The following is a 21,893-nucleotide window of genomic DNA, read 5'->3' as shown; positions in this document are numbered from 1 at the left end:
TTTAGTATTAATGGTAGGTTTAACCTTATACGCGCGTGGCTATTCATCGCTGATGTGGCGGCTAATACGGACAAATTGAAGGTCATGCAAGTCTTTAAATAATGAAACCATGCATGCATTATTAGTTTTGGATAATTGATTGGAGTTACAGATATTTTTATTTTTAATTTTTATTTTATTATGGAACAATTAATATTTGTAATTTATACAATTTTAAATGTTCGAATATGATTATATGCAAAATAATTTTTGCTATAAAAAGAAAAAGCTTCGAGGGACTTGAGGCCAGTCATCTCATAAGCTTGCATCGCATGCTTTGGATCACATGTTAGCTACGGCCGAGGGAACCTAGCTAGGTTTTGGAATTTTGCATGCCAAAAAGATGTACGTTTTCATTTAATTTATTTCCTCTAAAATAACTAGAGCAATCAATACGCTAAAAAAAACCAAAATTTATAATAATTAACAAATATTAAATAAACTAAATTTTGATTATTTTTTATTTTTTTGTTATTAAATATTTTCGATATCCATAATGCAATATTTATGTGGTAGTTGTTTTATTATCGTAAATAGAAATGATTAACGCTAACGCAGGAAGGTGTCAACTGTGTATGTGTGCTATGGTCATCTTTGACGTGCTGCGATCCCTATCATTTTCTCACCATTTGAAGTACTCATCAATTCATCACTTGTGACATTTATTGTATGTGTTGTTAGCTTCGCGAGATTTCTTCTAATCTAGCTTGAAATATGTATACATGTAATTTGCTAAGCTAGCCACTTTAATTTGCACAAATCAGTGTCCGGCGCTAGAATAACGAAAATGTTTAATAACCAAATTAAATTAACTAAAAACAGTTAGAATTGATCTTATTTAATATTTATTAATTATTATAACAAATAATAAATACTAAATAAGATAAATCTTAACCTTTTTTTGGTCTCTCTAATGGTAGCACACACAATTTGATTGATAATAAATAATCCATCCGCCACCCTAATTAATTCAGTTATACCCATTGTCGTTTTGATTTCTCTTGTACGTTTATGAATTAGTTTGTGGCTTATTTGAATACAAGTTGTATTTGGAGTCTAGAATTTAATATAAATAAAATATTTTAAAAAATTAACTAATATTAATTAAAAAAATAATTATTTATCATTTTTTAAAAATATATTCATACTATAAATGAAAATGACTATTATTAATATGAATAAGCATATAAAATTAATTTTTAATTAGTCAGTTAATTTTCTTCCTTTTTTTGGGCTAAAATGACCTTTGAACTTTTATGTTTTGGTAAAAAAATATTGACCTTCTAATTGACGCCTTTTAATTTACATATGGATGTATAATAAGTGTTGGACTCTGATACGAGAGAAGAGTGTGCTTCACAAGTTTGTGATATCAGCGTAGCAACAACTCGGACCCTGCGAGTTGCGTTCACCACACGAACCGTCCGAGTTGCATGCCACCAAACGCACGGTCCGATTTGAAGCAGCCTGGACACATGTCGTACAGTAGCGTCTCTCCAAACGGTGTCCTAAAACCAAACAAAGACCAAGCAATCTACTCTTACCATCCAAATACACTCACTTTCACATTTCACTTTCAACTTCACTCCCACTTTCTTCTTCTTCCTTTTTCCGGTTCTGAAAGTTATATGTTGGAAGAAAGAAAATTATGCCAAAAAAAATAAAATTAAAGATGTTGATCGATTTGAGCTTCATATTATTCATTATCTCAATCATCCTGATTATGTAAGTTTTATTTTTAAATTTTTAAAATTTTTTATGTTTATAATTATTATTGTTAGAAATTTCATTATTATAATTGTTGTTAGAAATGCAATTTAGGAATATAAATAGAATGATTATTAGGATTTTTCAATATTTGTTAGATTTTTTTCTAATTTCTTTGAAATTATTTTACTAATTTTTAATTATAAATATTATTATTAGGAAATAAATTATTATTATACTTGCTAGTTTTTTAATTTGAAAATGTAAACAGAATGATAGTGATTTTTTATAGAGAATGTAATTTTTTTAATTTTTTATTATTTTTAATTATAATTATATTTAGAAAGAAAGAACGTTTATTTTTTTAAAATTATTAACTATAACTATTATGGATGAAGTTAAATGTTATTGTTAATGTGAGAAATTGTTAGTACTGAATAATTAGTAAGATTATTTTTATTAAATCACGTTAGATTTTATTATAATTATTAGAATATTTAAATTTTGTTAATTGTAATCATCATTATTAGGAAGTTAAATTGTTGTTACCATTGTTAGAAAATGAAGGATGGCATATGCCATATATTGGTTAGTAATATTTTTTTATAGTTGAGGAAAAAGTATTTAAATGATAATAAATCAGTAATTAATATTAGATATTACGGTAGATGTTGTATGTTGATAGAATTTTGATTAGGAATATATGTATTGGTAATTATTTTTATTAGTAGTTAGTTATGAATAAAATTAAGGATTAATAATTAATTTTAGCAGTTAGAATAATCTTTTCGATTTGGACCAACAAATTTGTAGTTACTTTCGAACTTTTCTTCACCGTCACTATTATAATCTTTTTGTAGAATATTTCGGTCGGCCTTAGATTGTTCAAACTCAATATACAACTCGATGAACGAGATCTGAGCCCGATTTTCAATATACATTGAAATATCTCTTGCATGCTCGCTTCGTCCGTCACATATTTGGTTTGAAACTGGACGAATCCACCCAACACCGGCATGTGATATCTGTATAGAATATAGGATATTTTTCTTACCCTCTCAGAATCAATCTTTTCACAGATCACACTTTTTAGCTCTTCAAATGAGATGATAAAAGGAATAATAATATCTAGTGGATTTTCAGAAATAAATTTTATTCCTTCAGACGTTTGTAGCAAAATCTGACCAAAATAATACAATTTTAGTAACACTCTGTCACTCATTTCTCTCAATCACAAAAAAAAGCATAACTTTAGCTATTAGATTTTCAAGTTCAAAACAAGTAATGAAAAAACGAGAAAGAAGAAACAGAAGAAGCAGCCATTCAAGAAGCGAAAGAAGACGCGAGTAAGCCCCTACCAGTTCACTTCACACTTTTATATAGGTCTCTTCAACGAACTCGCATTCTTCGACTAGGTTAACCTGATTCAAAAAAAGTATTAAAAAATGAAATCGAACCATGCGATTTTTTCTAGCAGTTCGTAAAAAAATCCTCAAACTCACACAAAACGTAGGGTCCGAATTCAATCTTCCCAAATTCAAATTCTACGCATGGAATTCGGACCATGCGATTTGTTGTCCCATTTCATATTAAAAAAAACAAACTAAAGCAACACGGAGGGTCCGATTTTCAACCTTCCGAAATTTTAATTCTCACTAACATACAAATCGGATCGTGCGATTTGCTATGCAAAAGTTTATAACGAGTTCTTCAACCTCACATTGCCAAAAAAAACTGTCCTACGTATATGTCTAGTCCTCTATAAATTCATATCGAAAAATACCACACATATGCGAGCCATTTAAATAAAATTGAGCCTCTAATTGACCTTTATTAATAAAATTTTGAAACCTTATTAAATGGCGCAATAGATAGCCTATTAACTAGATACATATAGACGATGATGTATGTGAATTTTAATATTTTTAAAAGAAAAATGTTGAGCATGTTTGTGTAGGAACATAATTTAATCGAACAATAATTTATTTTAAAAATTCCTACCTCATTTTGTTTTAAAAAAATTATGAAGTGCTCGGAGTTATTTTTTTGTTTTGAAACAAAATTTGTTAATCAAACGTACATACCTAGATGTGTATTTTTCTACACAAGTACATATAGACCAGACAAGACTAGGGATTACGGTTAAGGACAGAAACTTGTACTAACTACCATACTTGCTTTGCTAATTCATATAATTAACATTTTTTTTCTGTGGTATTTTTCTTTTCAATAAGTCAAAAACTAATTTGTTAAAGATTTGAATTTTATTAAAAAATTTTCGATAATCAATAAATTACTGTATATATAAAGTGAGATTCGAATCCCAATATTTAATTAAACAGATAAGTAAAATTGATTGCTGGACAAATTCAAGTTGGTTATTTAATTAACAAATTAACCATTCACATATGAGTGTGATCCAAGTGTGATTAATTACAACCTTACCCCACCTTTCATAATTATAGTTTGGCATTTGGTGAAGATGGACTGATGGAGAACATGGGATCGTGCTAAGTAGTAGTACAAACCATGTACTGTATTAGGTCCTTTAAATTTTCTCATAACACAGCTTGGGACTATGCTGGGATTTTTTGTGGTTATTACAATGGTGAAAATTACAGCTGTGGTACACAACCAAGAAGAAAGAAAAAAAAAAAAAAGAAAAAGGTGGTCCCAAAAGGACATATTTGGCGGTTTTCTTTACGATGAGCTGTGTCTAATTTGGCCTCTTTCTGGTGACTGGTTGGTACTCTTCCTTCCACGACAACTCGCCACGTATTATTCATTCAATAAAACCCTAAAAGATTATTACACTTACACCCATAATCCAACTATATTAAACTATGTCCCAATTCATGTCACAAATTTTGCATGTGACTTGCACCCTTCTTTTCCACTTTCCTTAGCTTGCAACCAATTTTTTCGAATTCAGTTAAAAAGGTATCTAATTTCTAAAGCTAGTTCAATGCTCTTATCTTCAATTCTTTTCATGTGTGCTAACAACTGGATAATTACAATGAAGCCCTTAGATACGCGCTTGTAATCAGATAAGATAAGACCAACCAGTTTTCATCATATATATCAACCTAGCTATATATTTATTTTCTTTTTTAACTTTCTGTGAAATTAAATCCGCTATGTATATAGATGCAATATCTTTAACTTTGTTCCTTGTTAATAATAAATTATACAATAATTATTATTTTTTTCCAATTAAAAGAAAAAGTATTGCTTTGTCCTTATACCAAATTCATTGTTCCTATTGAAGTTTTTCATTTATGTAAGCCATTATAATGATAACGAAAGAATTAAAAGGATTCTCCATGGAGGAAAAAATTGAAAGGAAGAAAACAAATTAAAATTTTCAATTTCCAACTCTCACATTCACATCACTGTATGGTACTGCTAAACATAAACTTTCAAGGAAAAGGGCGGTGCCCTGAGTGGGAGGGAAACTCACGTGACAAGGACGTGATAGTGACAAACACAGTGTGTTTGAGTAATAACTAATAAGGTCCACTCACTCGTGGATTTAATTTCTTAAATACAAAATTATCTTTTCAAAAATAAAAAAATTATTTATACACTAAAATTAAATATTATATTTTTTATAAATATATATATTATTTAATTTATTTTAATGCATATTTTATATTTTAATATATATTTTATATTGATAATTAATTAAAAAATGCGGAGCAAACCAGCGGGAGCATCATTTGGCGCCGCGTGTGGTGCGGAGAATTCACGTTGACACGTGGCAACTGTGTGGCTACAATTTCTGCAATCTTTTTCCACGTGGACCACTTGTTATCACGTTTATGATTCAGTGCCGTTACCCACTTTTTGCCTTTCCGACATTTCACATTTTCTTGCTTTAGGTTAGCTACACATAAGAATAATACACTCAGAATTTATAAAGTTAATGACTTATTAGTCTTAGTTTGGACTACAACAGTTGTAGTAAGGATAATGAAAGGAAATGCGAATATGCTATATTGCTATTGCTATGGATTAATGAATCAGTTTAGAAAAACTCATTGAGTACGTGTTGTCGTGTTGATATGATGCTATTTATTATATAATGATTATATAGTGTTATTAAAAGTGAATTAAATGCATTGGAATAGAGGTTATTATTTGTGAATCTCAGACGTCGTTACAAATATAATAAGTTTAGAGGAATTATGTGGCATGTGGTATTTGATATGAGATGATATTTTGACCCATAAACAAGTTTAATCACCCGTGCCATGCACGTGATAAGATTAAAATTATAATTTTAAATTGTTATATTAAATTTTATTTTAATTCTAATAATTTAATTAATAAAAAAATAACTTGTATGCGTTGTTTTTTTTTTCTTAATATAGTGTTAATTGTATTAACTATAAAATAGTTATTTAATCTACTTTTTTCAATAAATCAGGCATATATACTCAATATGACCATAAATAATTTAGTAATACTTAAATCTACCAACAAAATTTTATATGTTGGTATACTATGAAGTAAGAAAATATCAAAATCAGCTCAAAATGAATAACAAATTAATAGGGAATCCTAATGCAGAAAGTTTTGTAATAAACAATAAATAATTTAAACTTACTGAATAACAATTCAATGCTATCCTTTAATACTTGCAAAATATATACATGAAATAACATTGTATCAATGTTTGTATATAAAATTATATGATTAACGTAATTATAAAATTGTTTGTCAAGAGAATAAAATTATACAAATTTTTATGATAATTTTAATATTCTCAAACTATTAATGTACAATAAGAATTCATCTATTAGTTCCTAGAATTTCTAAATTTTTTTAAGTGATAATAATAAATTTTAATAAATAAATAGATTTAGTAAGACATTTTGTTATTACCTTTTTATTATAGGCCTCTCAAAAATTTCTCTATATACCACATTTATCGTGCAGTAATTTCCAAGTGTATTAACCCGTGCCATCCACGTGATAAGATTAAAATTATAATTTTAAATTATTTTATTAAGATTAATTTAAATTATAATAATTTGATTAATAAAAATATAACATGTTATGTATTATTTGTTTTTTCTTAAGCTAGTGTTAAATATATTAACTCTAAATAGTTATTAATTGGTTTTAGTAATCTACTTTTTTCAATAAATCAACCATATATACTCAATGTAACCATAAATAACTTAATAATACTTAGACCCATCAACAAATTTTTATATGTTATTTTACTGTCAAATAAGAACATATCAAAATTAGCTCAAAATAAATAATAAATTATTAGAGAATTCTAATGCACAAAATTCTCTAATAAACAATGAATAATTTAAATCTACTAAAAAAGAACTCAACACTTTTCTTTGATACTTGCAAAACATATACATAAAATAATATTATATCAATGTTAGTATACATTTTTACAATCATCGACCGTATTTACTATACATGACTCCTTCTTAAAAGTTATTATATACACGTGTGCAGTCGGAAGATAAATTACTGGAATTTATTTTATTTTTTTAAATTATTATAATTATGCATTATTCATTAAATGCTAATTGTAAGAATATAATTATAATAAATATATTTTTCTAAAATAAATTTAGAAGAGAAAATAGTACTTTCATTTTGGAGGAAAAATGAATTCATGAGAAATTGACACCTCAATTTTATTAGTTGATAATGTATTAAATATTGATTTTATATAATTATAATAAAAATATTTCTCTAAATTAGTATAATCATGCATTATTCGTTAAATGTAAATTGTAATATAATTATAATAAATATATTTTTTTTAAATAAATTTAGAAAAAAATAGTGATTTCATTTTAGAGAAAAAATAAATTCATGAGGAATTAACACCTCACTTTTATTAGTTGAAAAAAATCCAGTTTTAGTATATTTTGTCATTATTATACATTTTTCTCTAATCATATATCCACTATTTTCTTTTCTTTGTTTCAGCATTTTGAACCTGGGTTTAACTTCTCGTAGTTCTCACTTCTCAGTCATTCTATTAGATGTAGTTAATAACTATTGAAATTCTTTGATTAATATAGGAGAAAAATATATTATTATATGATAGAATTAATATGAGTATATTTTATTATTAAATAAACAAAGTTAATATAAAATAAAATTATACATAAAAAAAAAAAAAAAAAAATTAAAATAGCAAAAGTGATAAAAAATTATTTTTATAATTTTGTTTTATCATTTTTATGTATAGAAGATTAAAAAATAGTAAATTTTTAACTAAATTAATTTATATTTGTTGTATTCAATTTAAATAAGTAATAAATTATCTTATTTTAATTTATTCCTTAAATTTATATATCATAAAAATTAAATCAAATAATTAATATGCATAATTTTAAATTATGTGATACTTAAACATCTATTCAAATCAATTAGTTGATATAATTAATTCATCATAATGAATTGACTTTAATGAGTTAAACAAAATAATATAGAAGCATGCTACGTTGATTCTATCATTAAAGATAAAAATTCGATTTTTATATGATAGGATAGATAATATAATAGACGGCGAGAAAGAGAAAGATAAACATTTTAGATCCTAATTTGTTTCATTTGAATGTTGCAATGTGGGTATCATATTATTTTACTTATTCTACCCTATGGACCCTTTTGTAACTTTGTTTCAATATCAATAGAATTTCACTACCTTTGAGTACTAAATTAAAATTCAAAATGAAACTAAAAAAAAGTAAAGAGTATAAAATTATTGATTGAAAAACACTCTAAATAATAAAAAGCCAAATTAACTTTAATATTAAATTCATTAATACGATTTTAATTTTATATAATAGTTAGAAAATATATTAGTAAAAGCAAATGGAAGAATAGCTTTAATTAGTATTTGATAAAATATTCATTTAGAATAATTAAAAAATATAAAATTATGATATTATTAAAAATAATACATTTTTATGTTAAAAAAATTATATTTAAATAAAATATTTATAAAATATAAAATTTAGAGTAACATAACTTTATAAACATTAATCATTAATCAATTATGAACTAACATAAAATTATAATATAATTTATTTATGAAAAAAATCAATAATTAATATTAATAAATATAAAAATCATCCAAACACTTTAATTAAAAGTATGAATGGTTAATTATTATTCATTATTAATAATATTTTGTTCATAAAAAAAACTGAAAATATAATTATTCAGATTTAGATTTTAAAAAAATAAACGTATAAATAACAAATGATCTATTTTATCATGTATATTATAAATTAATGAATTAAACTAACTGATATAACGAATTATAATTAATTAATTGGTATAAATTATAATAAATTATATGATATTTAAAAAAAAATAAAATGAATAAAAGAATATAAAAAATAGAAGAATAGAAGACTACAATAAAATAAATTGAATGTAAGTTTTTTTTCTTTTTACAAATTTTATATCACATCTGCTTCAATAATAATAAATAAAAATATATCAACTTAATATCTAAGAAAAAAAGATGAGATAAAATCATAACACAATTCTAAAATAAAAGTTTAAATTAAACTATAATATAATTGCACAACACAAATTAAAAGTAATTTCACACTACAAAATACCACACAAATAGATAAATGACTTAAGCTTAATTATGATTTTTTTATTTATTTATGCAAACATGATAACACCATGGTCTATAAATGTTTAATGGATAACATATCATATATTGCTCTAAATGATGAGCACGGGAGTTGAAGAGTGTGTGCTGATTTGTGTTCATGATAGTTACCTTCTTGTGACGGCACCTCATAGGAAGAAAAAAATTGTTGTAAAAGCTATCCAATGAAAGAGTAAGGTAAATGAATGATATTTTCTTCTAGCATATATGGTCTTTTATAGCGGTAAAATAAAAATAGAATGAATAAAATTTTGTATTTTTATATTAGAAATAGAATTTGATATTTATCCTAATAAAATTAAATAATTAATTAGTTATATTTAAATAAATAAAATAAATTAAATAAAAATATTTTTAAGAATTAATCAAATCAATTAGTCAATACAAATAATTAGTATATTATTTGATTTATTGAATTCAAAAAATAAATTAAAAAATAATTGATTGAATTAATTAGTTGATATAATTAATTTATTATAATTGATTGGATTTAATAAATTAAAAAATAAATAGAAAAACATATGAGACAGTGACTTTTTTTAACTAAATTAATATGTATTTATTGTATTTAATCAGTATAAGTAACAAATCATCTATGTTATTATATATCTTATTTAATCTTGCATGGCACGGGTAATTATAAGTTATATTTTGATTTCTAATTATTTACGTACATTAATGATTAAAATATATAACATAAATATCGTAATTATTATAATTCTATGATATAATTATAATTAACATATTTTATCATAATTAAATATTGATTTGATATAATTATAATGAAAATACTTTCCCAAAATAATATAATCTACTATTATTCATCCACTAATTATTTGGCAATAAACCTTAATATGATTTTTTACATCTCCGCTATGGGAAATAAGTACTTAGATATAATATGTAATATATTACTACCTTAATAAGTTAAGGCACAAATACAGGATTTAATTAAGGTGATTGAAACTTTCACCAAACAGAATATGACCTCAATAAAATAAAAAAGGGTATTTGATTTTGCATTAATTAGCTATTCGAAAAAATAACATACTCATTCATTATTCATGTTTCATTATATTTTTTAAATAATATATAGAAAACATATATCCTGTGTATAAAAATGTGACTATTAATAATTTTATTAATAAACCTTTTTTTTAACTATTACTAATTTCAATTTTAGTAGAAAATATGAGGAAATAATTTTACTTACCATAAATAATATACTAAAACTGTTAGTATATTATCTTCTATATGGTTAATTGAATTTATCAATGATTTTCCCGTGTAAATCGTTATTACCCAATTTTTAATAACTACTTAATATATAAAATTTGAAATTAAAAATTGTTATTACTAATTTAATTAATTAGTTAATTGAATAATAATTGTCAAATTATTAAGGTACAAAATCATTGATTTACTCGATAGATTTTCATATATTATTTATATTTCAATTACCCGTGCCATGCAATTTTTGTAAAATTAGTATGCAATTTTTTATGTCAGTTAATTCAATTAATTAGTAATTTTTGTCAAATTAATATTATTTATCCAGTTAATAATACTATTATTAATAATTATTTTTTGCATTAATTTTTAAATTAATTATTAAATAATTATTTTTGTTAAGATAATTGTTTATAAATTATTTCAAATTATATTTTGTTAAGATATAATTATTTAGATTATTACTCATGGCACGGGTATAATTTCATTTTATACCAATTAATCAATTATAATTATAGGACACGGGTGTAATTTCAATTTTATCCACCGATTATTGGCAAATAAATTTTATTCCAATTATAAATAAAATCTGTTTTTATTAGCAAATAAATTGTCTTTAGGTCAATGATTTAATATATGTGTAGGTTCATTTTTTTGTCAAATATAATTAAAATACAAATAAAAAAATAAAGGATAAAAATAAACTTAATACACTACTTCATTTTATTAAATTATTTAAAAATACCAAATCCACAAAAAAATATCGTAATATATAAATTGAGGCAATAATTTAAAATTCTATAATTATAATTTAATCAAATACTAATAGTAAAACCAAATTACCTAAACAATATTGAACATATTCTAGTCCTTAGTCACGTATATTATAGAATCATTCTTGTAATGACAACCAACTGAAATAACATCGTAAGTTTCAATATTTAGAATTCGTGCAAAATCAGACCATCCTCTTATTAGATAAGCTTCATCATCCGCTATCCATGCAATGCGGCAAGGTATAGAATTGTCACATCGAGAAACCAAACTAACTCTTATTCCCCTCAATGGCATTGCATGCATGCAAAAGAAAGCTGATAATTTCTGAAAAAAATCAAAATATGTTAAAAAATTATTCTAATAATGAACAGCTTAAACTAAGAAAATTTAAATATATTACCAATAGTTGAAATTGCATATCTGAATTTGTCACGAATTTAGCAAAACTAAACTGAAACTGAGGGAATTCAATTTCATTATGTGCTCCACTTCGAAGATTTTCGAGCAGACGTAAAAAGCATGGAGGGGATGGAACTTGAACTTGCCCTATTAAAATTTCGTGGATGCAATTCCTCAGTCAAAAATCGAGCTCCTCCTAAGAAATCTAACTTTAACCACATTCCATTGGGTTAGTCATAATAGGTGAATAGATCTAACCATCCTTCGGTAAAGTAAAAACTATTGCCTCTTCTTTAAACGCTTATATCCATGTAGTTAGAACCCGAATCAGTGAAGACAATTCGATGAGGTATTTTATGGATGTGATGCATTGTAAATGATTGTGGCAAAATACAATTGAACTGGAACATTAGACGATAAGAATAACTTAGAGCAACAACAAATAAAAAATTATCAAAAAAATAATATAATAGAATGAGTATATGAAAAATATTATAAAAAATTATAAATTGTACCTTAAAAGGATCAACTTCAATAAAAAACGAAGAATACATTCTTATTATATGAAGTAGTAAAAAAATACTAAATATAAAATTATGAATTGATTCTCAAATTTAGATTCATGTATCACAGGAAAACACTATATATAGACTTTAGTAAGACAAAAATAAATATGTAAATTACCTATTATTAAGGTAATTTTTTAATAATGCATTAAATTTTGATTTGATACCATTATAATGAAGATATGTTTCTAAATTAGTATAATTATATATTATTCATTAAATATTAATTACAATATAATTATATTAAAGATATTTTTTATAAAATAATTTAAAAAAATTATTTGATATACGTGAATCGGGTAACAAAGATTTATTATTATTATTATTATTATTATTATTATTATTATTATTATTATTATTGATATTATTATTATCATTAAAATTATTAAAAGTATTTTTAATTGATAATTGATAAGTAATTTAATAGTGCATTAAATATTGATTTGATATAATTATAATGAATATATGTTGTTAAATTAGTATAATTATATATTATTCATTTAGTATTAATTATAATATAATTACAATAAAATAATAATTTAGAATAGAAAAGAAAATTTTATTCGTTTTGGAGGGAAAATGGAAGCATGAGAGATCGACACGTCACCTTTAGTAGTCGGGGGAAATCTCAGTTTTAGTATATTAAGTAGATAAACATAAATAGCAGTTATTTATAAATAGCAGTTCTAATGGAATAAATGAACGAAGGTAGTTATTATTAGAATATCAGTCCCTGAAAGTTACTAGAATTTATTCCGTAATTTATTACATAAGATATATTAAGTTCGGTATTATCTAAATTAAAAATATGATAATTCATTATAAGTGTCAGAAAATTCTTACTTTTTAAATTAACTTTTGAAATGAGTTACGTATACTTAATTTTTTTATAACATTAGAGTCACGTTAAAAATTGTTATTGAACTATTTTTATACCGCACAAAATTTAAGTAGCTTTTAAATTTTATATTCGAAGTCTTTGCCTAGTTCTTAAGAAAGTGTATTAAGTCTTATATTATCTAAATTAAAAGTCTAATAATCATTATAAATATAAAATCGAGTAAAGTATAGTTTTTACCTTTAATATTTTGGGTAAATTTTAAAATTATCTTTAATATTTAAATCGTCTTATTTAAATCCCTAACATTTTAAAATTAGCTCAAAGTTGTTCTACCATTAAGGATCTGTTAACAGAATTGACGTCGAAACAAAATTGAGACGATTTTAAAATATTAAGGATTTAAATAGCACGAAAACGTTGGGACAAAAACAATACATAAAAATAAATTTCAATTTTATCTTTCGATAATATCAATTTTTTACGATACATAGTTATTTAATTATTTTTTAACCACATCTAATTAAATTAAATTTAATCACATTACTTGTATTCTAAATAAATTTATTTTTTTTTTAATTTTACTTTTAAAATTTTTTAATCATCGTGAAATGTTTGTAGAATAGCTAGTGCATAAACTTGCAAAAAAAAATGATACATATACAATAAAGTATAAATTGTACTTTTATTTCTAATGTATCGAAATTCTTTAATGTTTAAGAGTAAAAGTATTTAAAAGAAAAATTATAAAAAAAATAAATCTATTTAAAATTAAAGCAATGTTATAAAGAGTAATTTACTTAGATGTGATTAAAAAATAATTGAATAACTATGTACCATAAAAAATTAATATTATTGAAGGATAAAATTAAAATTTATTTTTACATATTATTTTTGTCCCCAACGTTTTCATCCTATTTATATTTCTAATGTTTTAAAATTGTTTCAATTTTGTCCCACTGTCAATTCTGTTAACAGATCCCTAATGACACGACAATGTTGAACTAATTTTAAAACTTTAGGGACTTAAATAGGATAAATAACTTTAGAACTTATTCCAAATGTTGATGAAGACAAAAATAATATTTTAATCATATAAAATAACTGTTACTTTTTGAACTTAGTTTTTAAATAAATTAAGTTATACATCATTTAATTTCTTATATAGTATTAGAATCATGTTAAAAATTGTTTTTGGGCCACTCTTACACCACACAGAAATTCAAGTTATTTTTAAATTTTATGTTCGTTCATTCTAATAAGTTCTTGTCTAATATTGAATATAAAAGAATATATCAACTTTTATATTGTCTAAAATTAAAAATCTAATAATCCTCATAAATATGAAAAAAAATCTTTACTTCTTAAGTTAATTTGTTTAGGTAAGATAAGTTCACTTAATTTCTTATAAAATAGAATAATTTAGTAATAGCTAATCAGATTGTACTATAACAAATATATATATACGCTAGAAGGTATGTGAAAGAGGAAGAGGATGGAGATAATTTATTCAAAAATATTGTATATACCATTCTATGTATATACTTCATGCATATTATATGATGGGGGAGCAAATCAAATTAGTAGATTAAGTATATATATATCTTAGTTATATGATGGAGATAATTTATTGGATTTCAAGTTTTATGATGTTTAGGATATTAAATTTTGTTGTTATTATTAGTCTCATATTGTTTAGTTTATCAGACTTTTCTCATAGTATAAATAATTTATATATCTGTTCAAGAAATGTAATTGAGTTGAATATAAATTCAGTTTTCAACTTTTTTTTTTTAGTTTCTTTTATCAAATAAAAAGTTAGTTTAAATACTTGACCAACTAATGTGGACTTTTATCTATTTTCACTATAGTAAAAATTGTTACTATTACAAACACTAATAAATCTAAAAATTATGTTAAAGTAGTGGGGTTGTTACCCTCCAATAAAAGATAAAAGTTTCTTAAGTTACCTTATCTATATAACATGCATGGACTAGTCATAATAACTAATTAATTAAAAAGTGATAAGACATAAAAACAAAATAAGCACCACTAGTTTTTTTTTTTAATAGTATCTTTCAATTCGATAAGTAAAAGACTAATCAATTTTGATACTAAACTTCATTTAAGAATTTATTGTTGGCCAATAAATTGTTGCATGTATAAGACAGAATTTGAACCACCAACACTTATTTAAGCAGACTAGTGAGTAAATTTACCCAACTTGGTTTAAGCACCACTAGTTTTGTTGGGATGCCATGTGCTAAATATGGAAGAGAACATGAGGTGATGATGAGGAGGCACCATCAAGCAAAAGCAACAGCACATCCTCAACCGCGCTCCGTACGTATGTATTGTTCCCTCCATTTCTGTCATACACATGCAAGAACCACTAGAAAATAGTTCATTTGAAAGAAAAAAAATTATTAGTAGATATCATATATATTAGATTTTACATTAATTATAGATTATTGCTTTTTCTTTTTAGATTTTGTGTTCTTCATTTTGTTTTTTTTTTCCTTATTTATTTTTGTTATGTGTGATAACAAAATAATTCAAATAGCTAAAATTGTATTTGAAAAGGATAAGCAAATATGGTTCCAATGTGAGTACGGTCATGCTTCTAAAATAGATAGAGAAGAGGGAGAGTAATCTGAGAACTGAAGTATTACTTTATTTGCCATTATTTTCTCCTGTTTCTTTTTTGGCTCTTATTAAGGAACTCTTCCAATAGAGTAATATCAAATATAACTATACTAAATATACATTCATTAAAATTAATTACTATAAAAGAATGAGTCGTCACATTTATTTTATCTCATTCTCTTGAGGGGAGTCATTGAATGAACATGTTTGAATTTGAAATATGGTTGTTCGGTCTTCAGTAAAAAAATTTCTATTGCAACGAAGATTAAGAATATTTCAACATTTAAGATGTGGTTATGATAATAATATTCAAGATAAAGATAAAAAAAATTAAGAATATTTTGAATTTTTTTATTTTTTTGCTAAAAGTAAGGATTAATATTGTTTTCTATCTGACTTTACGATAAATATCATTATCATTATCATTATAAAAAATTTATCGAGTACCGTCAAATTTACTGACAAATTTACCATAAAAAACTAGCAGTAATATATTTATCATCAGAATTACTGTTAGAATAAATCCAACAATATATAAGCTTTGCTGGTAATTGTTTACCAGCAAATTTTTTCGTCTGCCGTTAATTACTATCGAAAAATCTCTGTTGGTAGAATTTATGTGATGATAAACTTAAATTTTAATTTTTTTAAAAATTTTGTTAATTCTTATGTATTAAAATATACTCATCAGCTAAGAACATAACTTCTAGTGAAACATAAGACGATAACAAGATAAATAACAATAATCCTAGATTCTTAGTTATCCCCATATGGGAAGAAAAGCATAAATACTAACAGATAACAATAATTAGCAACATATATTTCAACATATATTTCTTTAGTTTCAACAAAGTAGAAATACACTTAATTTTCTTGAATAAGAAATAAGTAGTTACTTAATGAACACCCTTGCCAGCAAATCTTAAAATCGGTATTCATACAAAATCCAAGCAAGGTCCTTATCTTAAAATCGGTATTCATACAAAATCCAATCAGTTTGATTTCCCTTAGGTGCGTTACTCTTGTGAAACATTAGAGTCTTTATCTTGTCCACAACAAGCTTCTTGTTTTGGACAAATCTATACAAAAAAAGGCCACATAAAAGGTAATTGAATCCTCGCAAAAAGTAATTAGTTATACCAAATACTTTATACATAAAATTTTTATATATAAACAAATAAGAGTATAATCTAATCACCGAATAGAATCTATACTACAATTTCAAGTATAAAAAAGATAGAACAAATTTTTCAAAGCAAAAATCTAATTTCACTTGCAATTATTTTTTTAGAAATAACTAAAAAATGTAAAACAGAAGGTCGTAACATCTATATCAACTTATTTTTCATTTAAATTAGATTGTAATGCAAAAAAGATTTTAATTTCACCCAAAATTAAAATTAAAATTAGATGATTGTTTAAGGTCTCATACATGACTATGAAAGACACTGCATAGGGTTGTACCATGAATACAAAATCTCAATGTAGTTTCACACAGCAAAACCAGAAACAATTGTCAAGTCAATTTAGCAAATTGTTCAAAATCAAATTGTACAAACATACCACAATATAACATGCAGTTGAGATAAAATAAAATGAGTATAAAAGTATATTTTAACTAGAATTTCACACAATTTAATCATTTCTACAATATTTGCTTATACAAATTAGATAGAATTCTCTAAAAGCCCTCGTCACTTGAGTGCGGAAGAATAAAGAAAGCTTAAATAGTAAAAGTTTCAAAATCCAACAACTTCTCTTCAATCAAACAATCCAACAAAAAAACAGAATCATAAAGAACCCTAAATTTAAAAAAAAACAAATCAAAACAGAATTAAAAAACTCTAAATCAAAACAGAATTAAAAAATCTTGAATCGGATACCGTCTGATGCATGCTGTTGCTGTGTGTGGAGGACGACGGCGGCTCTTGGAAGACAGAGAGAGAAGCTCTTTGAGGATGGGGAGGGAGAAGAAAGGGTCGTGCCGCCGCGAGACGCGAGTCAGGGTATTGTGGGGCCGCGTTGACGGCGGAGAAGAGGGAAGAGCTGCATCGTTGTTAGAGGCTAAGAAAGTGGAGGTGATTTAATGCTGGGAGAGTGGGAGTGGGGGTGTTTCGGCATTGTGAAGAGTAAGACTGAAGAGGAGATCCTTTGGATGTTGTTGGTGGCCGACACTGGTAGAGGAGGTTGTCAGCGTGGTTTAGAGGAGAGAGATGCAGAGAGAGAGAGAAAAAGAGGTTTAGAGAGAGTGTGGGTCTTTCAAAATGAGGAGATATGGGGGCGCGATTCTAATTTAAAGCAAAATTACTGTTTTATTTATTGGAGGATAAATTCGACAGTAACGTATTGCGTATGACCAAAACGCATCATTCCATTAACTGAACTTTACCGGTAGCGGTAATTCTGACGGTAACGATCCCGCCAATTTTTCGTTCTTTTCCTCTAATTATTACCATCGTGGTATTTAGCGTCAAAAAACCGAATTCGCTAATAAATCTGTCGGTAAACCTGACACTAACGTCCAACACTAAATTTAACAATAAATTTAACGATATTCAACATTTTTTTATAGTATATTATCACCAATATTATTACTACTATTCGTATTATTTTCAGTATTATTTTTACTATTATTATATTACACATTTTTTAAAGCTAAGAGTACATATATTCTTATAATTCTACATGGTGATTCGTTTGGCACGCACCATTAGTCCATTACTATTTACATTAAAATATGATCTTACGTGATTTAATTTATACTCGTAGTATTGTTAATCATTATTTAAAGTCATTAGATTAATAAGTACATGACTATTTTACGTAATTTGTATTGTCATTGTCATTGTTATGTCCAACTCTTTATTGCGGACGTCTCTGCTCAGCTTCTCTCTCTTTAAGTTTGCGTTTTTTTTATCTCGTTCTGTCTTACATGAAAACGTGAACATTTCTGTTTGTTTGTCCATCTCACCGTCACTTTTGTTTAACTATTCGGTGGTCACCTCTATTTAACTGCTCGACCGTCATTTCTTTGTGATCGTCTTTGTTGTTCGACTGTCTTTTTTTTTTTCAGTGAGCACTCCTTCATTGCTTCTTCAATTTTAATTTTTTTTCTGAAATTAACTATGATTAATCTATACTTCTGAGTTAATTATTTTTGTTAATTTATCTGATTTTTTATAATTCTTTTTCTAAGTTAATTTTTCTAAAATAATTTTATTGATTGTTGATGGTAATTGTTAATTCTGACTTTCGAGTTTGTGTTATGTATATAATTGTTAATTTTGTATGCTGAGACTTTATGTATCGTTGAGTTGTTGTTGATGTGAATAAAAATTTTGTGTAAATTTTTGTTAAATAATCAATACTTAGTTATTGACTGTATATAATTTGTATAAGTTTAGGTTCAATAATTAGAAATTTGTGTAAGTAGTGTCTAAAATTAGTTTGTTTTTTAATGGTGGAGCATAATGTATTTGTTAATTATGTACATTTTGATTTTTTATAGTCATAAATTTTAATGTTAAATTTGTGAATTTTTAATAATAAATTATAGACAAATTAATATGTCAAATTTTACATTTTATTAATTTAAAAGTCATTAATTTTAAATATTTAAAATTTTACATTAAACTTTTAATAATTTTATTTTATATTTAATTAAATTTATTTTATATTTGGGTTTGTGTTCGTTTCTTTGTTGACATTCTTCTTTTCGCCTTCGTTTTGTAACGTTGCTAATAGCTCGGCCATGCGTTGATTTTCCGCCAGTAAAGCGGCGTTGGCCGCCATCAGATCAGTGTTGGACCGAGAGTGTGGTTGGGTGTCCGACTGATCCGTCATGCTTCGGATTCTAAAAAGACAAACAAAGTGCGGGTAATGTGAAAGAATACTATTGCTAGGAACAGAAAGAGAAAAGAGAAGGGTGGTTAATTAAATTGAGCCCCACGGTGGGCGCCAAATGTTCCCGGTGAGATGAAACTTCCGAAGTGTGACCGGGGATCAACTCTGTCAGGGGCTCGGAAGTGCTTCTCCTCGGAACTTGGAAACCTCGACGTGGGACCTGCAAAAAGGACTCCGACACCCAAGTTAGTGCTCAGTGATACCAAATTCAATAAAAGAGAATAAGAGTAAAACAAAAGTGAATTATCGGTATTGATCTCTTGGTCATCTGTCCCATAAAAGGATACCTCGTCTGTTTAAATAGATCGTTCAGTAATGAGAGTGTGAGTAGTGTTCCAATTTTTGGGCGTCGAAGATCAATATATTCGGTTAAGTACGAGATTCTTGGCGCTTGGAACGAGTTTGACCTATTCTCGGTTGTGAGGTTGTTAGCCGAGGATATCGATAAAGTACATATATAATTGTTAATTTTGTATTCTGAGACTTTATGTATCATTGAGTTGTTGATGTGAATAAAAATTTTGTGTAAATTTATGTTTAATAATCAATACTTAGTTATTGGCTGTATATAATTTATATAAGTTTAGGTTCAATAATTAAAAATTTGTGTAAGTAGTGTCTAAAATTAGTTTGTTTTTTAATGGTAGAGCATAATGTATTTGTTAATTATATACATTTTTATTTTTTATAGTCATAAATTTTAATGTTGAATTTGTGAATTTTTAATAATAAATTATAGACAAATTAATATGTGAATTTTTGAATTTTATTAATTTAAAAGTCATTAATTTTAAATATTTAAAATTTTATATTAAATTTTTAATAATTTTATTTTATATTTAATTAAACTGATTTAACTACTATTTATCTTACTTAGACTATTAAATTATCACTGGGAAAAATATAAGGCGGCTAAGAAAGAGACAAAAGTGGCTGTAAGTGAAGCAAGAACAAGAGCATATGAGGGTCTCTACCAGTCTTTAGGCACGAAAGAAGGAGAAAAAGGTATATATAGAATTGCAAAGAGCCGGGAAAGAAGAACGAGAGATTTAGATCAGGTTAAGTGCATAAAGGATAAGGATGGAGAGGTGTTGGCTCAAGAGGAGAAGATTAATGAAAGGTGGAAGAGCTACTTCTACGAGTTATTTAATGAGGGACAGAAGACTCTTCCGAGCCTTGGTCGATTATGCACAAGCGAAGAAGATCAAAACTTTGACTACTATCGAAGGATTCGAGACTTCGAGGTAAAAGAGGCTCTAAAGCAGATGAAAAATGGCAGGGCAGTAGGACCTGATAATATCCCGATTGAGGTTTGGAAGGGTCTTGAAGGAAAAGGCATCAACTGGTTAACCAAGCTTTTTAATGAGATTTTAAGGTCAAAGAAGATGCCTGATGAGTGGAGAAAGAGCACCTTGGTACCTATCTACAAGAATAAGGAGGATATACAAAGTTGCGGAAATTATAGAGGGATTAAGCTTATGAGTCATACTATGAAGTTATGGGAAAGGGTGATAGAACGGAGGTTGAGAAAAGAGACACAAGTAACAGAGAACCAATTTGGATTTATGCCAGGCAGATCTACCACTGAAGCGATATACCTATTAAGAAGGATGATGGAGAGGTATCGTAGTAATAAAAGGGATCTACACATGGTGTTTATTGATTTGGAAAAAGCGTATGATAGGGTACCAAGGGAGGTCTTATGGAAGGTTTTAGAAAAGAGGAGAGTAAGGATCGCATATATTCGGGCAATTAAAGACATGTATGATGGGGCCACAACTAGTGTGAAGACTCAAGGTGGTGTGACAGAGGAATTCCCTATTGGTATAGGATTACACCAGGGATCATCCTTAAGTCCATACCTTTTCACATTAGTCTTGGAAGTACTCACAGAGCACATCCAAGAGCCTGTGCCATGGTGCATGCTTTTTGCCGATGATATCGTCCTTATGGGAGAGTCAATGGAAGACCTAAATAAGAAGTTGGAGTTATGGAGAGAAGCTCTAGAAGTGTATGGTCTGCGCATAAGCCGTAGCAAGACGGAATATATGGAATGTAAGTTCAGTCTGAGAAGGGAAAACTCTAATATAGAGGTGAAAATTGGAGAGAA

This window comes from Arachis hypogaea, chromosome 10 (assembly GCF_003086295.3).
Source record: "Arachis hypogaea cultivar Tifrunner chromosome 10, arahy.Tifrunner.gnm2.J5K5, whole genome shotgun sequence".
In the NCBI taxonomy this organism is placed as follows: Eukaryota; Viridiplantae; Streptophyta; class Magnoliopsida; order Fabales; family Fabaceae; genus Arachis; species Arachis hypogaea.
The sequence above is the reverse complement of the archived record's forward strand: the minus strand, read 5'-3'. Positions refer to the sequence as shown.